Raw genomic sequence first — 12,513 nt, 5'->3', positions numbered from 1 at the left:
GCAACTGCCCAAGACCAAAGGTTGCACAGCAAACACATTTCTGCCTTGGCAGAAGGAATTTTCTCACCCCGATGAAATCATAGATCTTGACCCAATTTCGAGGGATTCTAAGATACATGTGCTAAATTCTTAACTTCCGAGGTCGGTAGCGGGGGAAACAGTCTTGAAACCCGCTCGCTATTTCTTGCTCATTTGGTGCCTCTGTGTTGTACAGACCATGACGTCGATCCAGGACAGCAAGGTAGCTAAGGAAAAAGATTCTGATGCCTCTTGTGTGCCTAATCCTGTGCCTAGGCCTGTGCTCAAGTAGCCTGTGCTACGGGAGTGGCAGCAGAGAAGCTACAGTGAGCCTGAAAAAAAGTCACAATCCAGTTGAAGCAATAAGATTCACATGAGAAAGGTACTGTGTTATAACATACAACATGGTAGCCTCAGAAGGAAGACCTGGGCTCAAAGCTCATTTCTTGCTAGTGCTACCCATGTCCCCCTGGGCACATCACTTAACCTCTCTGGGACTCCGTTTTTTTTTTTTTTCAACTGAAATAAGACTAATATTATCCATGGTGCCAGCATATAGGACTGTTTGAAGGTTCATGTGAGATAATGTATGTAAGGAAGAGGATGGCCAGATGGTGCAGTAGATAGAGTGTTGGGCCTGGAGTCAGGAGGACCAGAGTTCAAATCCTGCCTTAGACACTTATTAGCCGTATGACCCTGGGCAAATCACTTAATCCTGTTTGCCTCAGGTTTTGCATCTGTAAAATGAGCTGGAGAAGGAAATGGCAAACCGTTCCAGCGTCTTTGCCGAGAAAACCCCAAATGGGGTCATGAAAAGATGGACATGACTGAAACAGCTGAACAACAACATGTAAGGAACTTTGCTAACCTGAAAGCACTATGTTAAAGCAATGTATTGAGTAGGTCATTTTAATTTTTTATTATATATACTTGAGAACAGTATGTAAAAGTTCATCAAAGCAAGTACTAAGTGATGTGATTAGACTCTCAAAATAAGGACTACTTGCCAAAAGGGAGATAACTGGGAATTTTAACCATCAAAGAAGATTTCTTGGACAAGGTAACATTTAAGGTGAACCTTGAAGGGTGTGTAGGATGTGGAGAGGCTGAAAGGAACAGGACAAACTTTCTAGATTGGAAAAGAGCAGAAGAAAAGTTTGGGGTCTGGGAAGCAAAGTCAGAAGTTTATAACACATATCTAACAAAATATGACACAAAGTCCAAAGGGATAGGAGAAAAGGAGATCCAGACATAATATTCTGGAATGTTTGAGGACAGAGAAAAAGCTTTTAGCTGGAAGGAATCAAGAGTTTATTCTGGGCATGGAGAATGACCTATCAAATCTGGAGTAGCAGAAGAGGGGGGCACAAGATCAAGGAAAAGCTAGTTAACACCTATTTGGCTATAGCACAGAGTAGAGGAAGTGGGGTGAGGTAGGGTGAAATAAGACATGGGGGTAAACTGGAGCCAGATTATTGGGAACCTTGAATGCTATTCAAATGAATTTGTTTTTTTCTCATATAGCTAATGAGAAGCCACTAAAGGTTTTTGAAGCAGGGGAGTTACATGATAGGATCTTGTGTATTAAAGATGACTAAAGAAGCTCTGTGAAAGACAGATTAGAGAAGGGATCAACAGAGAACAAGGAAACCAGTTAAAAACTAAAGGTCATAAGGAGGTGAAAGGAGAGGATGGATATAAATGAGATTATGGAAGTAGAGTCAATAGGACTTGGCAATTAATTGGGTGGGAGTGGGATGGGGAGGGAGAAATAAGGGTCAAGGACTACTCTTAGCTTTAGAGTGTGGGTGACTGGGAAGTGATGCAAGTCAGAGAAGATGATAATGAGCTCAGATTGAGAAAGACTGAGTTAGAGATCCAGGTGGGACATTTAAATGGAGAGGTCCAGCAGGCAGTTGGAAATGTGGGACTGGAGGCTGAGAGAGACAAGAACTAGAAACAGATATGGGAATCATCTGAGCAGAGGTGGTCATTTAAAATGGGAGAGAGTGGAGAAAAAGAAGAGGGACACCCATATTAAAGGGTCAGAGACAGGAGGAAGCTAAGGAAGCAGACAAGAGTGCTTAGAAAGGAAGGGGATAGGATAGATAGGAGAACCAGAGGACTGTGGCTTACCAAGAAAGAAGAGAATAGGGGAGGCCAGGTGGCTCAGCAAGTAAGAGCACCGGCTCCAGTGTCGGGATGACCTGGAGATCAAATCCTGGGCTCAGACACTTAGCACCCACCCAGAAACACCAGGCCGTGTAACCTTGAGCAAGTTACTTAACCCCAATTGCTTAGGGGTGGCCAGGTGGCTCAGAGTAAGAGCACGGGCTCCAGTGTCGGGATGACCTGGAGATCGAATTCTGGGCTCAGATACTCAGCACCACATCCAGAAATAACTGGCCGTGTAACCTTGAGCAAGTTACTTACCCTGATTACTTTTTAAAAAAAGAAAGAAAGAAAGAAGAGAATATCACAGAGAGAATGGTGAATGATGTTAAAGACCACAGAAAGATCAAGGTACGTAAGATAAGGATTGAAATCTGGATTGTGGACATCAGAAGATTCCTGGTCATTCTGAAGACAGCAGGTTTGGTAGACTGTAGAGACAGAAGCATTCATTTTCAGCAGCTGGAATGTGGTACCTTGTTGAAGCTGACTCTACCATTGTGGTCTTGCCTTTAGTGCCAGAGGTCATACATATTACATGTGGAGCTGTCAAATAACCTCCTAAAAAGATAGGATGGAGTCACAGAATCAAATAATTTGAGAACTGGAATGAATATCAGGGACCACTAAGTTCAATTCATACCCCAAAGTGGTTCTCTGGCCTCTACTTGAAGACCTCCAAGAAAGGGAATCTACTCAAGGCAGTCCATTTTGCTTTGGGGTAGCTCTAGAAAATTTTCCTGACATCAAACCTAAATTTGCTTCTCCACAACTTCACTAATTATTCCTAACTGTGCTCTTCCCGGGTAAAGCAGAAGAAATTTATCCCTCTTACCACACATGCTAATCCTTCAAAGCCTTTATGCTATCACGATCCCTTCTCTCTCCTCCTCTTCCAACCCAAGTCCTCTCTTCTTCAGGCTAAACATTTCTAGGTCCTTCCACCGGTGCTCACATGACATGCACTGGGAGCCCTTCAGCATCCTGGTTGCCCTTCGCTGGATGATCTCAACGTTCACAATGCTCTTTTTTCACCAACGGCTCCCAGAGTTTCAGCTCACACTATAAAAGGCTACATCTGAATATCATCACAGAGTAGGTACCAAACATGGCTACAGTATACGACATCTGGAGGTGGGCGAAAGGGGACCTGCTCATATATACCACAATTCCACCCCCAGATAGCTATAAAACACGAATGCCATCTGTGACAGACAGGGCTTACCCACATGGCTGTATGCTTACAGGAGCCAGTTTTCTATACCATTAAAACAATTCTCCCAAAGACAAGATGAGGCTCCTATTCATCAACAAAAGCAATCACACCCTATTCCTAAATACCGTAGGCCCAGTTTTTTGAGCAATACTTTACTTGCTCCTCTGGTTTCCCTCAATCTTCCAGGTTCCTGCTGAGATCCAGAGTACAAAAAGCCCACACAACTCAGCCAAAGCACAGAAGGGTAGGTGTGCTGAAGGGGACACTTAAGAGGCAGGGAAACCAATCAGGAAGATATTACCACAATCCGAGAAAATGGTGAAGAGAGACTAAACATGGCCCTTCATTGACATGTATTTTTCCCTTAAGAAAGGAGCCAGTCTCACTGGCGCCTGCCCATACTCACAACAACATACATTAAGTTTCTAATTATCACCCCACTCCTACCTCAAAGATGTTCTATAAGCAGACTCTGAGTATGTCTGCCAGATGTTTCTTAGATGCATGCAACTTTTCACCACCACACCCTTCAAAATTGTACACATGCCACCACCAGCTGCTCTCCTATGGGCAAGCCTTGATTTGCATGCCCATCAGTCTATGTGTATCAATACAATGAAAACATCCATTTCACAGGCAAAATGCTCAAACATTTATCTAAAGCCATAAGCATGAGTTATGTTCTTCCTGGCATTTACCCCCCAAGACACACAGATAAATATGTGATCATGGACACACAGTGATTTCTACCTCTTGCTCACCCCCTACTAAATGTGTCTAAGAGAACTGATTAGGGGAAAAAAGAAAAGAAGCCGTATGTCCTAAAATATGTATAGCAACTATCTCTGTAGTGGCAAAAAGTTAGAAATTGTGAGGATGCCCATTAATTGGGGAATAGCTGAACAAGTTGTGGTGTAGGATGGCGATAGAATATTACTGTCCTGTAAGAAACGATGAACTCAACGATCTTAGAAAAACATGGACGGACTTGCATGAAGTAATGAAGAGCTAAAAGGGCAGAACCAAGAGAAAGCTGCATGCGGAAATGGCAATGTTGTTGTAATTTGGACTATGATAAATACCCATTAACTACAAAGGACCTGGGAAGGAAGACACTGTCTGTATACAGAGAAAGAAGCGATGAATAGCAGTGTGCATACAGTGATGCTGCACATATATATCCATATTTGTGTCTGATGGCAGCCATCTCTGGGGCACAGGGGAAGGGGAAGAGAGGAGGAGAAAAAAGAAGAGAGAAAAGAAAGGCACATGCTAACTTTATTATACACTTAAAAGGAATAGCGAGTTGTACATAATAAATCTGCAGTTTCATGTACAGTCATCTTGTTTTCTATTCTATTCTATTATGGAAATGTGTGTTTCATTTCTTAAATCCAGAATAAAATAATGTTTTAAAAAAGAAAAGAAACCAAAACAGAGGCAGCCAAGAGACTATGAAGTCAGAACAGACTTCCAAATGTAGTGCTGGAAAAGAGCTTTTTCTCTATCTTGAACCAATTGGAATCAAAATCTGAACACGCAAGGACCTGAGTTAAATCCATCCATTATTTACTGTACTCTTGAACCTAGTCTGTAGGAGGTGGGGCAGGGATTTTACAGAGAACAGTCTTAGAGAGGGAAATGACTTGTCCAAGGTCATATAATGTTTAGCTTCCAGGTCAGCTCTGTCCAGTGAACCATCCCTTCATCGTATCCAAGTCATTTCTTTGTTTTCCTCCTGGTGGTCAATAAGTAACATCCCTTGGTGATCCAAATCCTGCTCTACACCAGAGTGCTAAAAAGGAACAATTTTGAAAACTTGAAGCACTGATTCCACAATAGACTTCTCCATGACACAGCACATGTCCAGTAGGTAAGGGCAACATTCAAAGTATATTCTCAGTGGAAGTCAGGGGGCAGTCAGACAGCTCAGGTCACCCCCCATGAGCAGCCTTGAACCATCCCACCTGTTACATGAATTAGGAGAAACATCTGAGCGTCTTAACGCATAGCTGTAAGAATGATGCAGCTAAGAACTCATCAGGAACCCCATTGGTAATGACTTGAAGCTGACTGGCACAGCAGAAAGAGTATGGGCTCTGGAATCAGAGGACCTAGGTTCAAATCCTACCTGGGTCAATTACTGTGACCTGGCGGTTATCACTTAGCCTCAGCCACCTCATCTGTAAAATGTAGGGGGTTGAACTAGATGGTCTCTGAGGTTCAATCCATCTCTGGATACAATGATCCTGTGGTCTTTTCTCTCTCTATCTGGTTACTTGGTATACATTTGTATAAGATGTCAGACTCCATAAGCAAAGCAACTGTATCTTTAAATCAACAGTGAAAATACACTTCTCTAGTGTTCTTCATTGCTCTCTGGCCCCCTAGCCACTAGCAATAATGATCTGGGCTTCTGTCCACTTTTTAGACACCCATCCCTAATTTTCCATCCACTGTGGGAGCTCTTTGAACTTTTATCTTTCCTCATACCATGCATCATTTTGGCTGATTTCCCATCTTTCAGGTAGCTCCCTGGAGCCACTAGGACATGTTATCTTGGATATATAGATTCTGAGATTAAAAAAAAAAAGTCAAACCGAACATTTATGGCTACGCTGATGCCTTTTATTGCAAAGCAAAGGGAGAAATCACAGAATCAAAGACTTAGGGCTAGAAGAAACCCCAGAGGCCACCAAGCCCAGCTCTCATTTACAGGGTAACCCTTTCAGACCCCTAGAAAAAGGGAAACAACTCTGGCGCCATAGGACCAGCTTAGGTCGAGGACATTTGCTCCCCAAGAATGTATATTCCCAGCTCCCCCAAGGACTGAACTATCTTTATGATTAAAAACTCAGAGAATTTCATCAAACCAGGAAGCTGGCACAGTGGATAGAGTACTGGGCCTGGAGTCAGAAAGATTCACCTTCCTGAGTTCAAATTTAGTCTCATACACTTAGCTAGCTGTGTGATCCTGAGTAAGTAACTTAACCCTGATTGCCTCAATTTCCTCATGTGTAAAATGAGCTGCAGGGGGCGTCTAGGTGGCACAGTGAATAGAGCACCAGCCCTGGAGTCAGGAGGACCTGAGTTCAAATCCAGCGTCAGACACTTAACACAAAACTAGCCGTGTGACCTTGGGCAAGTCACTTAACTCAAACTGCCCTCTGTTCCCCCCTCCAAAAAGCAAAAAATAAATAAATAAAAATTTAAAAAATTAAATGAGCTGCAGAGAGAAATGGCAAACTGTTCTAGCATCTTTTACAAGAAAACCCCAAAAGGAGTCATGGGGAGTCAGACACAACTGAAATGACAACAGTATCAAGGCCTCTGAGAATTTCATAGAATTCAGAATGTTATTTGATTTATATGTGAAACTCCCTTTTCTATATGATAACACTTCAAATATTTGAAAATAATTGCTATGGTTCCTTTAAATCTTTTATTCTCTAAGCTAAATTTACCTCTTCATATTATTTCATCCATTTCCCACAGGACATAATTTCTAGTCCCCTCTTCATTCTGGAGATTCGTCTGGATACAATCCTCTTTGCTAATGTCCCTCTTAAGGCAAGGTAGCCAGAAATAGACATTTGATTCCACATGTGGTCAGGCAGTCACAGAGCTCCCTTATTCTAGAAAATGATTCTAATACTGCAGGCTAAGGTTGGCTTTTGGCTTCTACTTCACACTGCCAGACCATAGGGATCTTTTGGTCACATTAAAAACTCCAGCTCTTTTTTTTTCCCCATGAACTGCTGTTCAGGTCTCTCTGTCTTTCCAACTTAATTCCAAAATGAGCCAGGGGTGATCCAAATTATCTTTTCTTGCTGGCCAGCTCCTCCACCCCCAGCTGCCACGTTGTTCCTCAGATATTGTCTCCTTCCTCCCTCCCTCTTACAGACAAGACTTGTTTTCAAAGGAAACAAGCAACCAAACTGAGTGTGCATAACTTCTGAGAAGGCAAAAGGTCCCAGACTTGTCCTGGAAATCCTGAGCAGTGAGGCTCATGGTCTAAAAACTAGCTAAACAGAAATAAAAAACCACATTCTGAGCTGGCAACAAAGCATCCCTAAAAGCTGAGGACATGAGGTACATGACTGACATGTCCTCGTTCCTCTTCCCAGGGGTCTATCCTGTGGCCATAGTGGCCTAGGAGGTCACTAATAGCCACACCATCTTCCTCCCATCAGCGAGCATGGGGGTCCAGGTGCTAGATATCACAAGAAGAGAAATTCAGAAATACTACTGTTCACAGATGCTTGCAATTAGTATTTTAGGATGCTTCTGACTGATCTCCTTAATATCAATAACTTCTCAAACTCCCCTGGTTGGCATTTAAAGCCCTTCATGATCTGACTCCAAACTACCTTCCTTGTTCAATTGCTCCTCTTTGTATATTCACCATTCCAGACAAACTGGTGCCTATACACGAGATGCCACCTCTTTCCTCTATGCCTTGGCTGTCCCTTAGGACTAGAATGCTCTCCTCGCTCCCCTCCGCCTTGTAGAGTCCCTTCCTTCCCTGAAAACTTAGTCCCAGTTCCACTGTTTACATGACACCTTTTCTAATTCTCTCGGCTTCTAGTGCTTTTCCCCACTGAAATAACTTTGGACTTATTTGGTATACATTTTGTACTTATTTCTATGCAAATATATAATTTCTCCAATAGACTATCCTCTCCTGTTTTGTTTTTATGTCTATACATGGAACATCTGTGGTGTCTGGCATTAAGCACTTAAATGCTGATTGAATTAATAATGTTACCATTTCATTCCCAAACTGACTTCCCTTGAAGGGAAAAAAAAAAGGTATTAACACCTTTAACGTTTGGACACATTTTACGCAGGATCTTTTCATTTGAATTATAGCATTTTATCCTTAAGACTTCTGTGAGGTGTGGCAGGGCAAAACAATGGCAAATTATAGGATCACAGATTTAGAACTGGAAGGGAACATGTGATACGAAGGTCATTGAGTCCAAACCAAAGATCTCACAGAAAGTTGAGTGAAAGGACTCAATATCTAATCTGGGTTGCTTGCCTCTAAATCTAGTGTTCTTTGCACAGTACCCATTTTACAGATGTCCAAAGTAATGACCTGCCCAAAGATTTGTTAGCATTAAGAGATCAAATATTCTGACTCCTAGCCTAAAAATTTTATCACTTCACCACTGGTGAAGTAAACATTGAGTTACTTTCTCAGACTTTCAGAAAAAGAGATCTCTATGTAATCTGTCTCCTGGGCAGAGACCATGGATCTTTTAACACACACAGAAAGTGATAAAAACTGATCCTACCAGGCCTAACCTTTATGAACAATGTTTCATGCTTTCAGAAAAACCTGGAAAGACTTACATGAAGTTATGCAATGTGAAGTAAGCAAAACCAGAGAACATTGTACACTGTAACAGCAATATTGTATGATGATCAACTGTGAATGACTTAGCTAGTCTCAGCAATACAAATATGCAAAACAATTCCAAAGAACTTATGATGACAAATGCTATTCACCTCCAGAGAAAGAACTCATGGAGTTTAAATACAGATTAAAGCATATTTTTACTTTATTTTTTCATTTTTGTCTGTTTTCTTTCAAAACATGAATAATATGAAAACTTGTTTGCATGACTGCACATGTATAGTCTATATCAAATTGTCTGCCTTCTCAATGAAGGGGGAGGGAAAGGAAGGAAGGGAAGAAAGGCACCTGAAACTCAAAATTTAAAAAAAAACTGTTTAAAATTGTTTGTACATGTAATTGGAAAAAACAAACAGACAATATCCCACCTGCCATAGCGGAGGTTTAAAAGGGAACCTATGTCCCATTCCTACCAATGCCAATTCTGCCTGAAAAAACTCCTTCCTCAGGAGAAGCGGTTTCCCTTCCCGAGGTCCTTAATTTTCCTAAATTGCCTGGATTTAATCTTCCTTTTCAAAATCTCACTTTTGGCCTCACTACATAACACATGCTTTTTCATGCCTACATTACCACATTTCCTGACAAACTCCAGCTGCACAGTATTAAATATTAACATAATCCCTGGGACCAAGGAGCACACCAGCCCCTTTGCATGTCCTCAGCTGATCCAACGAGGAGTCACTACAGAGTATTTTATATGCAGGCTCTTCTTCCAGTCTGAGGGCACAAGGTCATGAAAACCTTGTCAGCAGCTCCTTCTCAACAGGTCCCTTCAGCCCCCTTTGGGAAATGAGACAGAGCTTGCAACATCTCGCCTTCTCTTGTACCTTTTCAAATTCTATTCATCCTTCAAGGTCATCTTGCAATCCCATTTTTTCTATAAAGTCTTCCCCAGGACTCTGACTGATGTCTCCCTCCTTGGAACTCTTGGTTGCTTACGGTCTCTCATTTGTTTGGCACCTACCAAATACTACCTAGCAGCCTTTTTTAGTGTCTTCATATAAGTAAGTCTTCTCTTCCCCATGAGAGCATGAAAGTCTCTTCTTATCACTCTGACATTCAATAGTTGGAAAAGTCTCAAAGACAGTAAAGAGATAAAAAAATGAAAGAATGAATGAGCACCCCATTGAAAGTCCAAGCCAAATATAAACAAAAGTTTTCCCTCTAAGAAAAATGCGCCCACTAACACACTAGAGTACATTGAGAATGATAAGGTAGTCTGCCCCTTCCCCAATTCACATTAGGGATGCTCTGTAGCTCAGCCAGTCAGTTTCTTCCCTAGGAAAAAAAGTTTTCCATAAGCAACACCCCTAGTCAACCAAGCCTTGAGTATAGTTCCCTATACTGATGGAAGTACTGGCCTCTCCCTCTCCCTCTTCACTTTAGAGTTAAATTTCCTCTGCTGAGCTGTGAAGGCACAAGAACTCTAATCCTGTGCTTTCTTGACTTGGTCTTTCCAGAGTGAAGTCTTGCCACATCACATAAGGGAGTGCAGAGTTGCTCACCAAACCTTCAATGGGTAAATTGGAGAGAGCCCCTTGTGGATCCCATAAAAGTGTGTTAGCACAATTCAAGCATTGTCCTTTTTTCCATAATCACAGTAATCAATGAAAGCTGAAAAAGTCGATTCAAGGTCATTAAGAAAGTGCAGAATTTTAGAGGTATCCAGAAGGACCCACTTCTTGCCCTGTTTCAGAACATCCCCTCAGACCCTCACAGAGGGATGGAGGGTGTCATTTCTGATGGATTTTAAAGCTGCCTAATTTTTACAAAACCGCTGACACAGCACATTAACTTCAGGCACCTGGAAGATTTTATTCCTTTCTTATACCAGGATGTAGTGTCATTTTCAATGTTTTCACACTCTGTCCTACATCTGAGAAACGGCATGATAGTGCTGGAGAGGACTGGCTTTGGATTTAGAAGACTTGGATTTAGAAATCTCACTTGTATCTGTCACAAGTCACACAAATAATAAGTCACTTAATTTCTCAGTGCCTTCAGATGGCTAAGACTATAAATTAAGAATGTGTTGCTAATCTGCATCAGAGAAGGTACTTTCCATACCAAGAGTTCCCTATACTTATCTATACATAGATCTGGACACCCCTTCTCTCCTCATTCCATCCCTCTCCCAAGAGGAAAAATAAATCCACACATACACAAATTTGCTACAGATAGCTCCATAGGTGTGTTCTTTCCCAACTGCTCTAGCCTCCAACAAGGAAAGGTGTCCCAAGTGAAGTAATAAGAACTACAGTCATCACTGAGCACTCCCACAAGTTCTGAAGGGGGCTAGCTTCAGCTCTGGGTGTTTCTGCAGAAAAAGAATTGGCATTCAAAGAAACCCTATTTGATGGGATGGTTGCCTCTGCTCAGTAAACGCCCAAGAAACCTCCCTAACCCTCAGGGAGTACATAGACTCAGATCTGGATCCCCCTTGTTTTATAGGTGAGGAAGTTAACTGACTTGCCCAAACTCGAGCCTTCTGACTCCAATTCATTTCTGATCACTGTGCCCCACTGTCCCTTCTTACAGCCAGGAGGATATAGACTCATTGGCCATCTCCATCCCAGTTACATGTGCAGAGCTGGGTACAAGGCAAGTTCAAAAGCTCTTGGAGACCTGTGGGGGGGGGGGGGGACAAGTCTTCATGCAGCCTCTGATCTAAGAGGAGAAGTGCCGAGTCATCTCCCCACCTCTGACCCCTCAGGGAAAAAGGATAAGAATCAAACAGCTGTCCAGCCGTCGGATGAGAGAGACGTGAACATGCAACATCGAGAAAGCGGAGGCTGCTGAGTGACATGATTCCCGTCTCCCTGTGTCCCCCATAGACCAGCCCAGGAAAGCTGATGGACAGGCAGAGGCACACAAGCCTGCAGGGACCACTAAATACAATTATAGGGAAACGGGACCGAAGGGAGGGGTGCTCCCAGCCAGGACCGGTCCTGTCTAAGGCAGTGCTTGGAGATCCCCAACTGGTCCCTGCGCTTCCCGGCCGCCTGCTTTTGTTGGATCCGGGTGGGGAGACGGGCCAAGAGTCTCAGCTATGAGATCATCTCTGGCTAGGGTACAGCAGGCCCCCGGGGGGGCGCCGGCATCCCTGGGGGGGGGGGGGGAGCGGGGGAAGAGAAGAGCTCTGGGCTAGCAAGTCACATCAGCGAGGGACCTCACTTGTCCCTCCAGAGCCGGGCCCGGAGCGCAACTCACCTGAGCAGATGACTTGTCCCTGGCGGAGACAGCAGCAGCCTGGCAGCTTTGGCCCCGCCACACTAGGCTCACTCTGGCTTCTTCCTTCTCGCCAGCTCCGCCTCCCGCCCAGATTGAGCAGCGGCCACGTAAAGCCCCCACCTCCCTTCTTTCCCTCCCTCCTGGGCAGAATGCCCGGCCCCGCCCGTATTCCTTGGAGCAGGGAGCAGGGAGCGGTAGGCAGGGGCCAGAGCCGCCCCGGAGAGCCCAAACCCTGGAGACCTCACACCGAGGGCTCTTGCCTTGCAACATGAGAAGGAAGAAGATGAGATGGAAAAAGCCCCAGTGCCCTCCACCTCCCCCCCCCCCCCCCCCCCGCAAAAGGGTCAAGACTCTGCTCTGGTCAGGTGAGAACAGAGAGGGAAGATTAGTGACCAACCTGGGGGACCCAGGCCATAGCTGCCCTCCCGGCCCTCCCTCTTCTTTTCAAGTCAAG

The 12,513-nt window shown here is 43.7% G+C and overlaps 1 protein-coding gene across 3 annotated transcripts in view; it reads right to left on the bottom strand.

Moving 5' to 3' along the window:
* Positions 1–12,199, bottom strand: part of P4HA2 (prolyl 4-hydroxylase subunit alpha 2) — a 53,625-nt gene extending 41,426 nt beyond the window's left edge. For 2 of the 3 annotated variants that reach the window (XM_069091812.1, XM_069091810.1), the window contains exon 1: positions 12,039–12,199. The gene's annotated coding sequence lies outside the window, so the exon portion shown is untranslated. The remainder of the gene's footprint in view (positions 1–12,038) is intronic. The other variant, XM_069091811.1, reaches the window with a different exon arrangement.
* Positions 12,200–12,513: the final 314 nt, after the last annotated feature.

Source organism: Petaurus breviceps, unplaced genomic scaffold (assembly GCF_028583685.1).
Source record: "Petaurus breviceps papuanus isolate PSGF00001 unplaced genomic scaffold, PetGlider_PUasm1.0 189, whole genome shotgun sequence".
In the NCBI taxonomy this organism is placed as follows: domain Eukaryota; kingdom Metazoa; phylum Chordata; class Mammalia; order Diprotodontia; family Petauridae; genus Petaurus; species Petaurus breviceps.
Note: the sequence above shows the minus strand (reverse complement) of the source record. Positions and strands in the feature narration are given on the sequence as shown.